Here is a 12,671-nt window from a genome sequence, read left to right as displayed (position 1 = left end):
GCGGGGAATCAAACCCGGTTCCTCCAGATTAGAATGCACCTGCTCTTAACCACTACGCCACTGCTGCTCCTAAGACCCTCCAATATCAAAAGACCCTCCAATATAAAAAATACATAGATGGCAATTTAACCATGCCATACCGACATCAGTCCCATTCTTCACAATTCTGGACCTTGTGGATGAGAAAGGAGGGGATATAAATTCGGGACCAAGATTTTACAATTTGGGATTGATGTCTTCAGGCTGTGGGCCTGCCAGAAAATTTCAGTTTTACAGACCCTGAGGAATTGACTAATGTCACTCAGGGTCATGATGTCCGTTGGGAGTGAGTTCCATAATGCAGGAGCCAAAACCCAGTGTCCAACTGTGTGCCCCGCCCCATGTGGAGTTCAGGGGTGGGTCGTGCATTCATACAAGATTTCTCCATTGTGGCCTCCACCTTATGGAATGGCCTGCCTGAGGAGATCAGGAAGGCTTCCACTCTTCTGCCTTTCCATATACTACAAAACTGATTTATTCAGGAGGGACTGGGTATGTTTAGTTTGGTGAAGAGAAGATTAAGAGGTGACATAATGGCCATGTTTAGATAGTTGAAGGGATGTCATGTTGGTGAGGGAGCAGGAGTCATGGATTCAAGGTGAAGGAAAAGAGATTCCACCTAAACATCAGGAAAAACTTCCTGACAGTAAGGGCTGTTCGACAGTGGAATGCACTGCCTCGGAGAGTGGTGGAGTCTCCTTCTTTGGAGGTTTTTAAACAGAGGCTCGATGGCCAACTGTCAGGAGTGCTTTGATTATGTTTTCCTGCGTTGCAAGGGGTTGGACTTGATGGCCCAATGGGGTCTGTTCCAACTCTATGATTCTATGACTTTTTGGACAGGTAAAAGAGCTGAGCAATCCAAAATGGTTTACAAACTTCTACCATATTAATGCATTGTTCACTGAAACCCATCCTGAGTCCCTGTTAGAAAAGCAGACTAAAATAATGTTAATAAATAAAATAAAAATAAATGGCAGTATTTCTGCAACTTTAAAAAATGGGGAACTTATAGACAGGCCAATTTTCCTCACTTTTGACGTACCACAGCTGCTTCTTCTATGTGTGTCATTCTCTCCTCTAAGTGCAGCGCTGCATTGCTATGTGCTATTACCTTGACTGGAGAGAAGTTGACACTGCAAACTCCAAACCCTATGATAAAGGATCTTTCCTGGAAAATACCTTGTTAGATAGTACAAGTGTTAATATGCTCCAGCTGAAGGCATGATTCAGGTTACAGTTGCTAATCAGAACAAAATCCTGGCTCCAGCTAATTGGGAAAAGCTTTAATGCACAGTAATGAATCCTGGCCCATTCTGCCCTAAAGCCCATGACAGCTATATTGGATTGACTTATCCCTCCTCCTCATCTACAGAGGCTGTTTGTTTAAACAGAAACATCAGTTAACCTCAAAACATAATTCCCCTAACTACCAATCAAGGTATATTCATTCAGTGTTCACCAATGGGCTCTAAATTAACACCACTTTAAAGGTTATGAAAGATGCTGATTGCTTAAATATTTCCTCCGCTTGTTGGCTGTTTGCTTACTGTACCTTAAAGCCAGGCACCCGCCCACAGCAGTACTTCAAAACAGAAGCCAAGCATGTAGCAGCTCAAATCATATCCTTTTGCACTCCAAAACTTGCATTATCTTCGTTACCCAGGCTGCGAAGCTGACATCATGGAGAAAAAATAAAATAGCCCTATTTAAAACTATTTCAGTGAGACCTGTGGCAATTTGCCACATGCTGAGTGAAGTATGCTGGAGATTTCCCATTACCATAGTAACAGGCATGCATTTGAAATGATACCCCCATCTCACTGGTGTAGCATATTAGGCTGGGATGAGGGCTGAGGTAAATTTGGGGACCTTCATCTCCGCTATGGTGATGGACAAATCACTCCATCACACACAGCCTCAGCTCTACTTCTTCACAGTGCTACAACTACACTACAGGCATTTGCGCACTGATCACCCCAGCTGAGGGAACAATTTTATTTACAACACATCTGCCAGGCAATAGTTTCTCAAAGTACTTTACTTCAGTGAAGAGACCTAGAAGCCTGTCCCAGGTTTACAAGTTTAAAAATACAAATCCCACAAGGGAAGGGAAATGAAAGTTGACAAGGAAGATTAGCCTAACATGGTCAGCACTGATATCCAGTCTGGTCTTCTCTTTGAGGAAGATTCTTTTTGGATGGGGAGGGCTGCTTGACCTCATAGTGGCCCTTGGACCTCTAGCCAACAAGGGGCCAGAACATGTTTCCCTCACCATCTTCATTCCCTGGCGCAGCCTTATTGACTATGCTGGCCTACCTCAGGGTTCTTCAAGAAAGAAAACATTAGGAACCAATAGACAGACCTGAATGCAACCAACACTCTGAAGTAAAGGGTTTTTTAAAGGTGGATAAGCTTTTCCAGTCTGCCTGGTTATCACCCAGGATCCACCCAGCCTGTCCACCTGCATACTTGTCACCAGACAGCTCCCTGGCAGCTGCTCATAAGTGATTCCCACAAACAATGCAGCTGCATAGTCCTGAGCTGTTGCAATGACAGAAAGCCAGGCTAAGAACCAATGGAGCACCTGGAGTCATGTATTTTATATTGCATGTGAAAGACAATCCAGATTCATCAGCTGAAGCAGCTTCTTGTAAACCAGCTTGAACCAGCCCCAGGAACATCAATTAGTTTTTCAACAGGATTTGCTTTCACGTGCAGCGGGTAAGGTAGATTAGAGGCTTGCAATGCATCTAACAAAGCAGGGTTCCCCAATCTTTTTGAGTCTGGGGACATTGATGGGTGCAGTCACAAAATGGCCGCTGCAGCTGACCCTTCAGTCACATAATCAACCTGCACAATCAATGGAATCTCCAGTGGCCAATCAGATGCTATGCTGGGAAAAAGCCCCACCCCCCCACACACACTTTCTAAAAACACTTGGCAGGTGTTAGGAAGTTATCAGTGGTTCCAGGACACATTGAAGACCCTCCACCAGAGCATTTCCATAGGTAGGATTTGTTCTCATAGAGAATGCTGTCACCTCTCCCCTCCTTCTGCATCATAAAATACCCTCCCCAAGAGAGAACAAGAGACCCAGGAACAGCATTTCATTTTTTGGCTAACGCAGAAGGGTGGGGGTGGGGGGAAGATAAGAAAGACAGAAATGCTTCGGTTTGTTAAAATGCTCTGGTGGCTCCAAACCTGTGTTGATATTTTCTTCCATTCAAGAATTCAAAACCCAGTTTTAGTATGTGAGTGTGGGAAGGGGGGTGGTTCTGGATTATGAAATTCTCAAAGGAGAAAGGCCTTCATGTGACTTCCTCTTCCTCTCTCCCCCCACCCTTTAAAAAACCCAGGTAAGGGATTTCAGAGAAATTTGGTGCAAGGAAGGTCTGAGGAAAAGATGCTTAGAAACCCAGTCCACAATATACACTGAGCCGCATAAATGCCACTAGAATGCAATTCTAATGTTGTTGGCATAAGAGTCTGTACAATGTCTGGGCTGTGCAGAAAAGGAGCTGTTGCCACGTTCAAACTGTCAGCAAGCAGATGATGGAGAGCCAGCTCCCAGTTTGCTTAGCCACACAAAACACGGCAGTCATCTGCTTACCCACCATGAACACGTGGCAGGGCCTGCCCTGCCAGCTCATGGCTGTCTTGTTCTCAAACATCTTCAGAAGCAGCATAAAGGGATTGAGACAGATAGATTTCAATTCCTTCCCCCACCCGCCAAGCAAGGCTGGGATGCCTGCTGTTAAGTGGGGATAAACAGGATCACATGTGCTAGAAGCAGTTCTAAACCAGGGGGCCTTCACGACCAGTCTTGAGCTAAGTTTTTATGAGGGGTTGGGAATCCTGAAGGACATCTGCAGCGCACAATTTTAGCCTGCCTCCCCACCACCACCACCACCCCCTAAGTTCAGTCCCAATGGAAGTCATTTGCAGGTAGCTGGCTGAAGGTTGACTCAGCCTTCCATCCTTGTGAGGTCTGTAAAATGAGTACCCAGCTTGCTGGGGGTCAAGTGTAGACAATTGGGGAAGGCAATGGCAAACCACCCCATAAACAGTCGGTCTAGTCAACGTCATGATATGTCACCCCATGGGTCAGGAGATTACCTGCACCAAGTCTCCTAACCATAATACCAGGAAGCTGTACAAAGAATACACTGAATTATCATTCCAGGGTCCCAGAGCTCAATGTATGCATTGCATATAGTGCGTTGTAAGGTTAAGTTTTGGACTACTGTTTGGGAGACCAGAGTGTGAATCTCTACTCAAGCCATGTAAGCTTGCTGGGTGACCTTGGGACCAGTCACACAGTCTTATCCTAACCTACTTCTAAGGGTGGCTGTGAAGATAAAATGGAGAACAGTTTAAGCCGCTTTGAGTCCCCATTGGGGAGTAAGGTGGGTGCAAATGAGGTAAATATAGACAAGCAGCTTATTTTATGCAGCATTTTTATCCTGTCACAGAACTCAAGGTGGCCTGCCTTTCTCCATGTTATTCCAACAACCCTTTGAGGTAGGCTGAATGTGAAAAACAAGACCCCCAAGCAAGCTTTGAGAAAGTGGCGATTTGAAGCTAGCTCTTCCAAATCCTAGTCTGAAACTCAAAACTATACAAGACTGGCTATTGCCAGCATCCTCATTTAAATAGGCTGTAAAAACATGGGCTGGAAAGAACTCCACCTGCGGAAGTAGACAGTATTACTGGTCACCTACATTAGAAGGAGACACTCAAATTATCATCTCATACAGATACAACCTGCTTAGAAAAAGACAAACATGGGTATGTTATGAGGCAGGATTATGAGCGCATATCTGAAAAATCAGGCAAGTTTTGTTTTCTTCAGTTCAGACTGCAAATTGTGCCTACAGCAAAGTCTTCTATTCTTGGTTTTGCTGCATCAACATTGAAAAATTAAACCTCTATACCCTTGAGAATTTTTGTATTTGCCGGAAATGTTCCCTGTAGTAATAACTCCCTTGTATTTATTTGTGCTAAATGGGCTCCAGAAAGGGAAATCCTTCAGAGGCCCACAGGGGAAGACACATCAGCTGAGAAAACAGGGTAAAGGCAAAAGGTTGCAAGGCAATTGGAACAACCAGTCTGTTTCTAATCTGTAAACACAGAACTTGTTCTAGGTGAGAAGTTATTCTGCCCACGCATGAATGCCCAAAGGAAACCCAACCCAAGCAAAGAGGCCATTTTTAGACCTACATATTTCATTTGTAGTTCCTCTCCCAACTGGGAGCCCAGCTAAGAAATGCAGAATCTTGCATACCTAAGAGGTCCAATCTATCCATATTTTTATTCTTTCCTTTGTTTTATCCTTAATAAGGTTGGGAGGTACGTGAGACTAAGAGCAGCAGGACCTAGATCAAATAGTGAACACAGCAGAGGGTGGGTTTCAAACACAGGCCTTGCTATACCTAACCTGGAACGCACCGCTAAAGCACACTGGCTAGATGGATCACTTTTTGCTCCATGTTCCTTCACTCGCCTGGTGGTTGACTAAAGTATGTGTACACTTGGCCAAAACCATGTGACTTCAATTAGGAACACAGAGTTCGAGACATCTGGGCAGCGGGTGGCTTGAATACAGCTCAAAAGGCCAGAGTAGTGTAGTAGTTAAGAGCAGGTGGACTCTAACCTGGAAAACTGGGTTTGATTCCCCACTCCTCCACCTGAGTGGCAGAGGCTTATTTGGTGGACCAGGTGTGTTTCCGCACTCCTACTTTCCTGCTGGGTGACCTTGGGCTAGTCACAGTTCCTCAGAACTCTCAGCCCCACCTACCTCACAAGGTGTCTGTTATGTGGAGAGGAAGGAAAAGGAGCTTATAAGCCTCCTTGTCTCCTTACAGGAGAGAAAGGTGGGGTATAAATCCAAACTTCTCTTACATTTCTTCCCTCAGCCAGCAAAAAACCAGGTAGGTAGACTGTCCCTTGGAAACCTGTAATGCTTTATATGAATACCTGGGGACTTCATTCCCATCAATCAACCCCCTCACCTTTAACTAAATAGATAAACCCACCAAGAGCCTACAGTTACAGCAACCTGACCAACCAGTGCCGAAATGCCAGCTTACTACAAATCCTGACAAGCTGTGTTTAGGGTGTGTGAGAAAGAATTGGCTTCCACCACTACTCATTAACTACTTGACTTCGCCTTGGTGAAAATCATGTATTTATTAGTGTTAACAATAAGTGCCTGACATTTCAACTTCAGGACCTTTGACATCTCAGCTACTTTCAGGAGCACCTTGAAGTCCAGGCTGGCCAACAGACAGCATCCGGAATCCTTCAACCTGTTAACAGAAACAAATGCAGTTGTGTCAGTGTAGGCAGTCACTATAAACAACTGGACAGATCTAAGAGAGTACGGATTACTTCCTTTTCCACCTGCACAGTCTGACAGCATGTTTACGTTGCCTGAGCAATGGAAGACACTGCACCTCAATTCCACGCTTGTATTTTTAGAGGTGTGATGACACTCCCCTATGCTAGCAGTTCCCAAACATTTTAAGTGTTATGACTCCCAAGTCTTTTCTTGGTATGACCCACTTAAAAGAAAACAGTATGCACAAATCAATAAACCCGCAAAAGCACGGTTCACTTTTCACATCCCACAGTTGAGAAACACTGCTTTACACCATGAATGAAGACGTCTTTCCACCAGCCAGGAAGTTAGAATCGCAGCGAAAACCTGTGACCTTATTCTCTCTGATAGCACAAAGGCCAGTCAAGTTATGGATAGCTATAATTTCAGCTTTCACAGTAGAGTCCATTCTACTGCAGAAGCTAAAATTAGTAACAAGGAGCAGAGCAGACCCCTCTAGTGTACCCCAGATATTTGGGAGTGTTCATATCAGACAACCAAGAGTTAGAGATCACTTATGCTCCAGGCAAGTATTAAGGTTCTCTAGGAGTTATCGGCTGTGCAGCCAGAGTAAATGCGCATCAGCCTCCGCCTTCAGAAGCAGATACTACAAGTCCAACTCGAGACTGGGGCAGGTGACACGGAAACACATGGGTATCAGTGGAATCAGACCATCTGGCTAGAACAATTTTGGTCAGCATTGCCGATATGATGGGGAAAAAAGCTTCAAGTCATCACGTGCCACTGAATGTTACCCTGCAGCACCGTGTCCTACCAAAATGGGCACTTAGCATTTACCTTAAGTCACCAACACCTTCAAAAGATGTTCAACGTGAAGACTCATCCAATCTCTTAAGGCAATCTTTCAAATATCCACGTCCAAGCAAGCACACCTGTACATCTGCAACACAATGGTAAGGCATATCAGACACTGCCAATCCACTAGGTAGCAGCATATTATACAGTACAGCAAAGGACTGGTGATCTGGATCTAGGAAACTCAAAATAAACTATCAGCAAACCATAACACCCTCTCCCCCCCACTCCCGATCACACTATTTCCTTCTCTGAAAAAAAAAACCCCTACATTAATTCTGCATTCTGTTGCAATTCCAAGGTTTCAGTCTCATGCACTTATTACACCAGTGGTTCTCAACCTTCCTAATGCCGCGACCCTTTAATACAGTTCCTCATGTTGTGGTGACCCCCAACACTAACATTTATCCCTTTTACAGATGGAGAACACCGATGCAGAGTCTTAGGCGACCCCTGTGAAAGGGTCGTTCGACCCCCAAAGGGGTCCCGACCCCCAGGTTGAGAACCACTGTATTACACAGAACCCAGGGAGATATCCTCCCTCAATATATTGGATTGTGTAGATTAATTTCTATTCTATCATTCTTAGTCCAGGGAGCTCAGAGCAGCAGACGTAGGTTGCCCCACACTAGGTTAGATCAACCGTGTGAAATTGGTTTGGCACAGACCAGGACTGACCCAAGCAGACATTTTCATTTTCCTAGTGCAAGTCTGACACTATGAAGTTTAGTTTCTAAGGTAATGAACTGGTGTTTTGAGTCGTATGTCCGACTGGAATAGAGGGCTCCAAATGATTCAGTTCCCTTCCAGATGTAAACATTCTTTCACCCAATACCCTAATTCCTAAAGGATTTGGGGGAATACAATTCTAAAAGGTACACCCACTGAAAAGCTTACCACCTTCCCAAACCACTAGATGCAGCGCAGCTCAAGGGTACCCAACATGTTGCCCAGGGATGCCATGCTACTGGCTAATGTGTTTCCTGGCATCCACTTGCTTCTCATGTTTTGGGGATAAACCCACAGTCTCAAATGAAAAATACAGAGCCCTGCGTGGCTTCTTACAAGCGGATTAGTAAAAAGCCATGTGACAGATACAAACAAGTTAGACTTTCAAAACCTCTCCCTGTGGTTGTACAGCTAACAGTCTTTTCCCTTTAGATTCTGAAAATAAGCAAAATATAACGGGAGTCAGCCACACCTTAGAGATGAGGGAAGATTTACTCCAGCATAAGCCTTTATGAGTCATAGCTCACTTTTAACTTAGAATGATGTAGTATATGAAATGGAGTCTTGGAAAGGCACCTCACTGCACACTCAAACACTCTAATCCTCCCAGTAAAATGGTTTGTCCAACACCTGGGTAGCCATTTTTGAGCCTGCTCCTCTGGCAGCCATTTTGTGGCAGCTTCCCTTAGAATTCCACAAGGGCCCACAGGCTTACCAAGGTTAGGCTCCTGGTGTAGTAGTTACAATTCTCAGGCTAACATCTAGCCTGACACCAGTTCATTACCTCAGAAACTAAACTTCAGAGTGTCAGACTTGCACTAGGAAAATGAAAATGTCTGATTGGGTCAGTCCTGGTCTGTGCCAAACCAACCCCACACACTGTTATGAGGCTCTGGGTGTCTTCAGGCCAGTTCTCAACCTAACCCACCTCACAAGGTTGTTATGAGAATAAATGGAGGTGAATTATGAACAGGGAGGGTCCCAAGGAAGGACACCTGCTTGCACCAGAAACTAACTCGGATTAGTCTACAATACATTAACATTAACAGAAAGGCTTACATCCATGTTTCTTTCACTTATGAGGCTTCTCAGTGGAACAGGAGGTTCTTCTTTCATGGCTTAAATTGCCATCTCTTCTCTGTCAGTCCACTTCACCTACTCAACCCGATTTGCCACTATACCCTATCCTGAAATGATGTGGAAAACCAGAAAACACCAGAGAAAATCAGGAAACTTTACCATTTCTTAGATGCCACAATGAACATTTTGCTCACTGTTTAAAATACATTAAAATCACACAGCTGTTAAAACAATTACGCTGATGTATCAGACAAGATCTGGCTAAAGCAGCAAGAATCAACAGGGTCGCTCTGCTGGGGAAAAAAGTTTTAGTCATCACATACATCAGCTTTTAATGCACATCACAGAAGGGATGCCCTGCTCAAGTAGCAAAGTACTTGGCAAAGACAGCTTTCTTCATCTGGCTTGTATGTTTAATGCCCTCATCTCCAAATGTAAGCAACAAACAGTTTTACATGTAGTTCAAAACTTGAAGAGGTCAGCTTGTACCCATGTGCCTCGTTTCCCATGCAAATAGCCCATAAGGACAGTCTGCAAAAGGCGGGTACCATGAAATTAACTCGATTCCTGATATACTCTGGCAAGAAATATATACAGGCACTGAACACAGTGCTTTTATTATCACAGAACAGGGCACAGCCAAAAATATGTCCCTTAGAAAGGTGTAGAATGTACCCCCTCATTTTTTAAAAAGACAGACAGCAAAAAAACAAGTTTGCTTGCCTTAATGTTAACTGTTACAATCAAAAGTTATTCTGTGTGAACTATGAGATTTACTGTATTAAAAATGAGGGCTTCTAAACCTGCTTTTAAAACAGGAACCAAAAACTCACCCATCTTCTCAGAAACAGATCAGCAGCAGAGGATCCCATCACGTTTTTCCCACTCCAATGCAGTCACTACAGTTCACACGGCCATTCAGCATAGGAAGGAAAACCCCCATCATCTGGAAATCCAAGGCATTAGCCATTCAGAAGACAGTAGGACAGAAGCAATCTATACCACCCCCACCCCTTGTCTCTGTTCAATGGTGTATCAGACAGATTCTGGCTAGCAGCAAAGAGATCAACACTTTCGCTCTGCTGGGGAAAAAAGTTTGTAGTCATCACACACACCATTTTTTGTAACTGTGACCAACTAAGAATCCCAATAATAATAATAATAATAATAATAATAATAATAATAATAATAATAATAATAATAATGAAGTAGTAGTAGTAGTAGTAACAGATGGTGCAGTAGTTAAGAATGGTGGAAACCCAAGTTAAAATCCCAACTCTGCCACAAACTACTCTGCAAGTAGCTTGTGCATTTTAAAACTGGTTTTAATTGTTCATTGCCTTGGGGACCCCAAGCTGGGTCGAAAGAGACATGTGTTGACCAAGTAAAGCACATGGGCTCAGCTTCCACTGGGCATGCTCACTCAGTTACACTTACTGAACAGAGTTGTAACTAGAAAAAAATGGGGGGGAGGGGAGAGAGAACGTTCCCCTATCCCACCATGCTCCTTAGAGAAAAGACAGGTTAAAATGTACCAAATAAATAAAATAAAATAATCACTAGGAGGCCCTGACATGCAAAGCAGGAGACAACAATTGATTCCTCCACGCATAAAAAGCCAACGCAGGGCAAAAGAGGGCAATAACATTCAGCAGATAAGGAGAGCGACACCTCTCCTCAGTGACTCTCTAGGGCCCCTTCCGCAAGTGCAGAATAATGCACTTTCAATCCACGTTCACAATTATTTGAAAGTGGATTTTGCTATTCCGCACAGCTGCAAAATGCATTGAAAGCGGATTATTCTGCATGTGCGGGAGGGGCCAAAGGCTCTTTGGTTGTGGAGCTTGGAACTACACAAGCCTTGGTTTGGGAGCAATAATCTGGCCGCAGTCCCGCTTGGAAAGGTCGAGGGGAGCAAAGAACAACCAGAAAGAAGCACAGCAGAGAAAAACCCACCACGGGACCGGATGGCGACGGATTGCCCACGCACCGCACTCAACCTCCCGCTTCGAAGCTCAGCAGAAAAGGACGCTCGCGTCCGGTCTGAGTCATTATATAGCCCCGGTGTGTCTTTAGTACGCATGCTCAGTTGAGGCACTCTGGGAAATGTAGTCCCAGGAGAGCCGTAGCCACGTGTTTCTTTTGCCCTGGCTAGGAGAGCCCGCGTGCGTTTTTTTCCCATAGCCAACCGGAAGTGAGTGAGGCTCGCAGGAAGAGGAGACGAAATGTTGTCCTTGAGATGTATTTATATTTTTTTTAACAATGAGACATGTTGATTGCAAACCTCGTCTGTACAAACTGAGCAGGAGCCTGCTGGCCTGAAGAAATAAGTTGATCAGGGTTAATAATAATTTTGTTCCACTTCCTAGGGATTAATAGTAAATCTGTGCAAGAAATTCTACCCTTCCAGATTTACTGTTTATTTCTTTCGAGAGATTAGAAACTAAGGATTTGTTTGTGGCTGTCTCATGCAACATCAAGAAGGACCCCCTGACTTAGGGTTGCCAACTCCAGGTGGGGCCTAGAATTACAACGGGTCTCCAGACGACAGAAATAAGTTCTGCTGAAGAAAATGTCAGTTTGGAAAAGTGGATTCTATGGCATCATAATAAAATGAATTGTGGGGGCAGGTTAATTCACCACACCGTTCAGGACTGCACTGGAGGTGTACACGTGCCCCAGAACCGAGGTTTTCTAAACACTGACACCAGAGTAAACAACACATGAACAAGTCAGTACAGTTATCTCTTCCACATCGCTGGAATTAGGGGCACAGTGCCTCCCGTAATCTGGAAATCTGTGTAAAAAAAATTGGGCCCTCCGTACCAGAGAAGTATGACTTTGTTATTTTTCTTTTCTTTTAACATTTAAAAAGAACTGTGTATATTTATGATTTAAAAAATAAAATAAGTTTACATAACATCGTGTAAATAATATATGTGTATTTTGTGAATTTCTGAGTTTCTCACATTTTCTGTGTCATCTGCTGGCCTTCAAGTGTTGTCTGTGGCTTCTGCAAACCTCCTCCAAAATTCCCTTTTGCCAACCCAAGGAATAGAAAAACCATGTCATGGGGAAAGTCATGACATGGAAGAGTTCATTGTAGATGTTTATGTGGAACGATAGTTAACAGGTAGGGAAGGAAAAACAGTGGCCCCAAGGGACAGTCAATGGGCAGTCAAAGGAGAGAAGAATGGGGTGAGAGGAGCCAGGCAGCCCAATCCTCATGGAGGGTGAACGGGCTGTTGGTGTGGTGCCAGGCTGTGCCAATGCACTTGCCCCCTCCGCTGGCACAAGGGGCACCCCCTCCGGCAAAGAGGGCAAAGGTGGTGGCTGAGCACCCCCCATCTTGATGATGAAACACGAAAGTGGGTGCCTCTGCAAGGGAATGCTGGTGTCCAATTGGATGCCAGAGCAGTGGGGTGATCCCCCCGGGCTTTCCAGCTGGGAACGCTATTGCCAGGGCTTCAGAGTTACACCAGTGGTGTAACTCCATTAAACCCTATAGAGGGCTTCCAGTTGGCAGGTGGGGGAGGGGTGTTTCTATTTGTTGCCTCCTCAAATTACCTGGATGCTCTCTGGATGCAGCATGGCAGCTGCGCCATCCTCAACCTCCTCCGGCTGTGGA

General features: G+C 44.6%; 1 long non-coding RNA gene and 3 other non-coding genes across 4 annotated transcripts; all 4 read right to left on the bottom strand.

Moving 5' to 3' along the window:
- Positions 1 to 6,209: 6,209 nt before the first annotated feature.
- Positions 6,210 to 11,098, bottom strand: LOC125432378. Its single transcript, XR_007244460.1, has 5 exons — positions 11,000 to 11,098; positions 9,877 to 9,989; positions 9,023 to 9,150; positions 7,217 to 7,319; positions 6,210 to 6,347 (listed from the first exon to the last, which is right to left on the bottom strand). It is a non-coding gene; the product is annotated as an uncharacterized LOC125432378 (long non-coding RNA).
- Positions 7,076 to 7,166, bottom strand: LOC125434091. The gene has a single exon (XR_007244733.1). It is a non-coding gene; the product is annotated as a small nucleolar SNORD12/SNORD106 (small nucleolar RNA).
- On the bottom strand, positions 9,281 to 9,372 carry LOC125434089. Its single transcript, XR_007244731.1, has one exon. It is a non-coding gene; the product is annotated as a small nucleolar SNORD12/SNORD106 (small nucleolar RNA).
- Positions 10,070 to 10,162, bottom strand: LOC125434090. The gene has a single exon (XR_007244732.1). It is a non-coding gene; the product is annotated as a small nucleolar SNORD12/SNORD106 (small nucleolar RNA).
- Positions 11,099 to 12,671: the final 1,573 nt, after the last annotated feature.

The sequence above is a fragment of the Sphaerodactylus townsendi genome, linkage group LG05, assembly GCF_021028975.2.
Source record: "Sphaerodactylus townsendi isolate TG3544 linkage group LG05, MPM_Stown_v2.3, whole genome shotgun sequence".
In the NCBI taxonomy this organism is placed as follows: Eukaryota; Metazoa; Chordata; class Lepidosauria; order Squamata; family Sphaerodactylidae; genus Sphaerodactylus; species Sphaerodactylus townsendi.
This window is presented reverse-complemented; position numbering and strand designations above follow the sequence as displayed.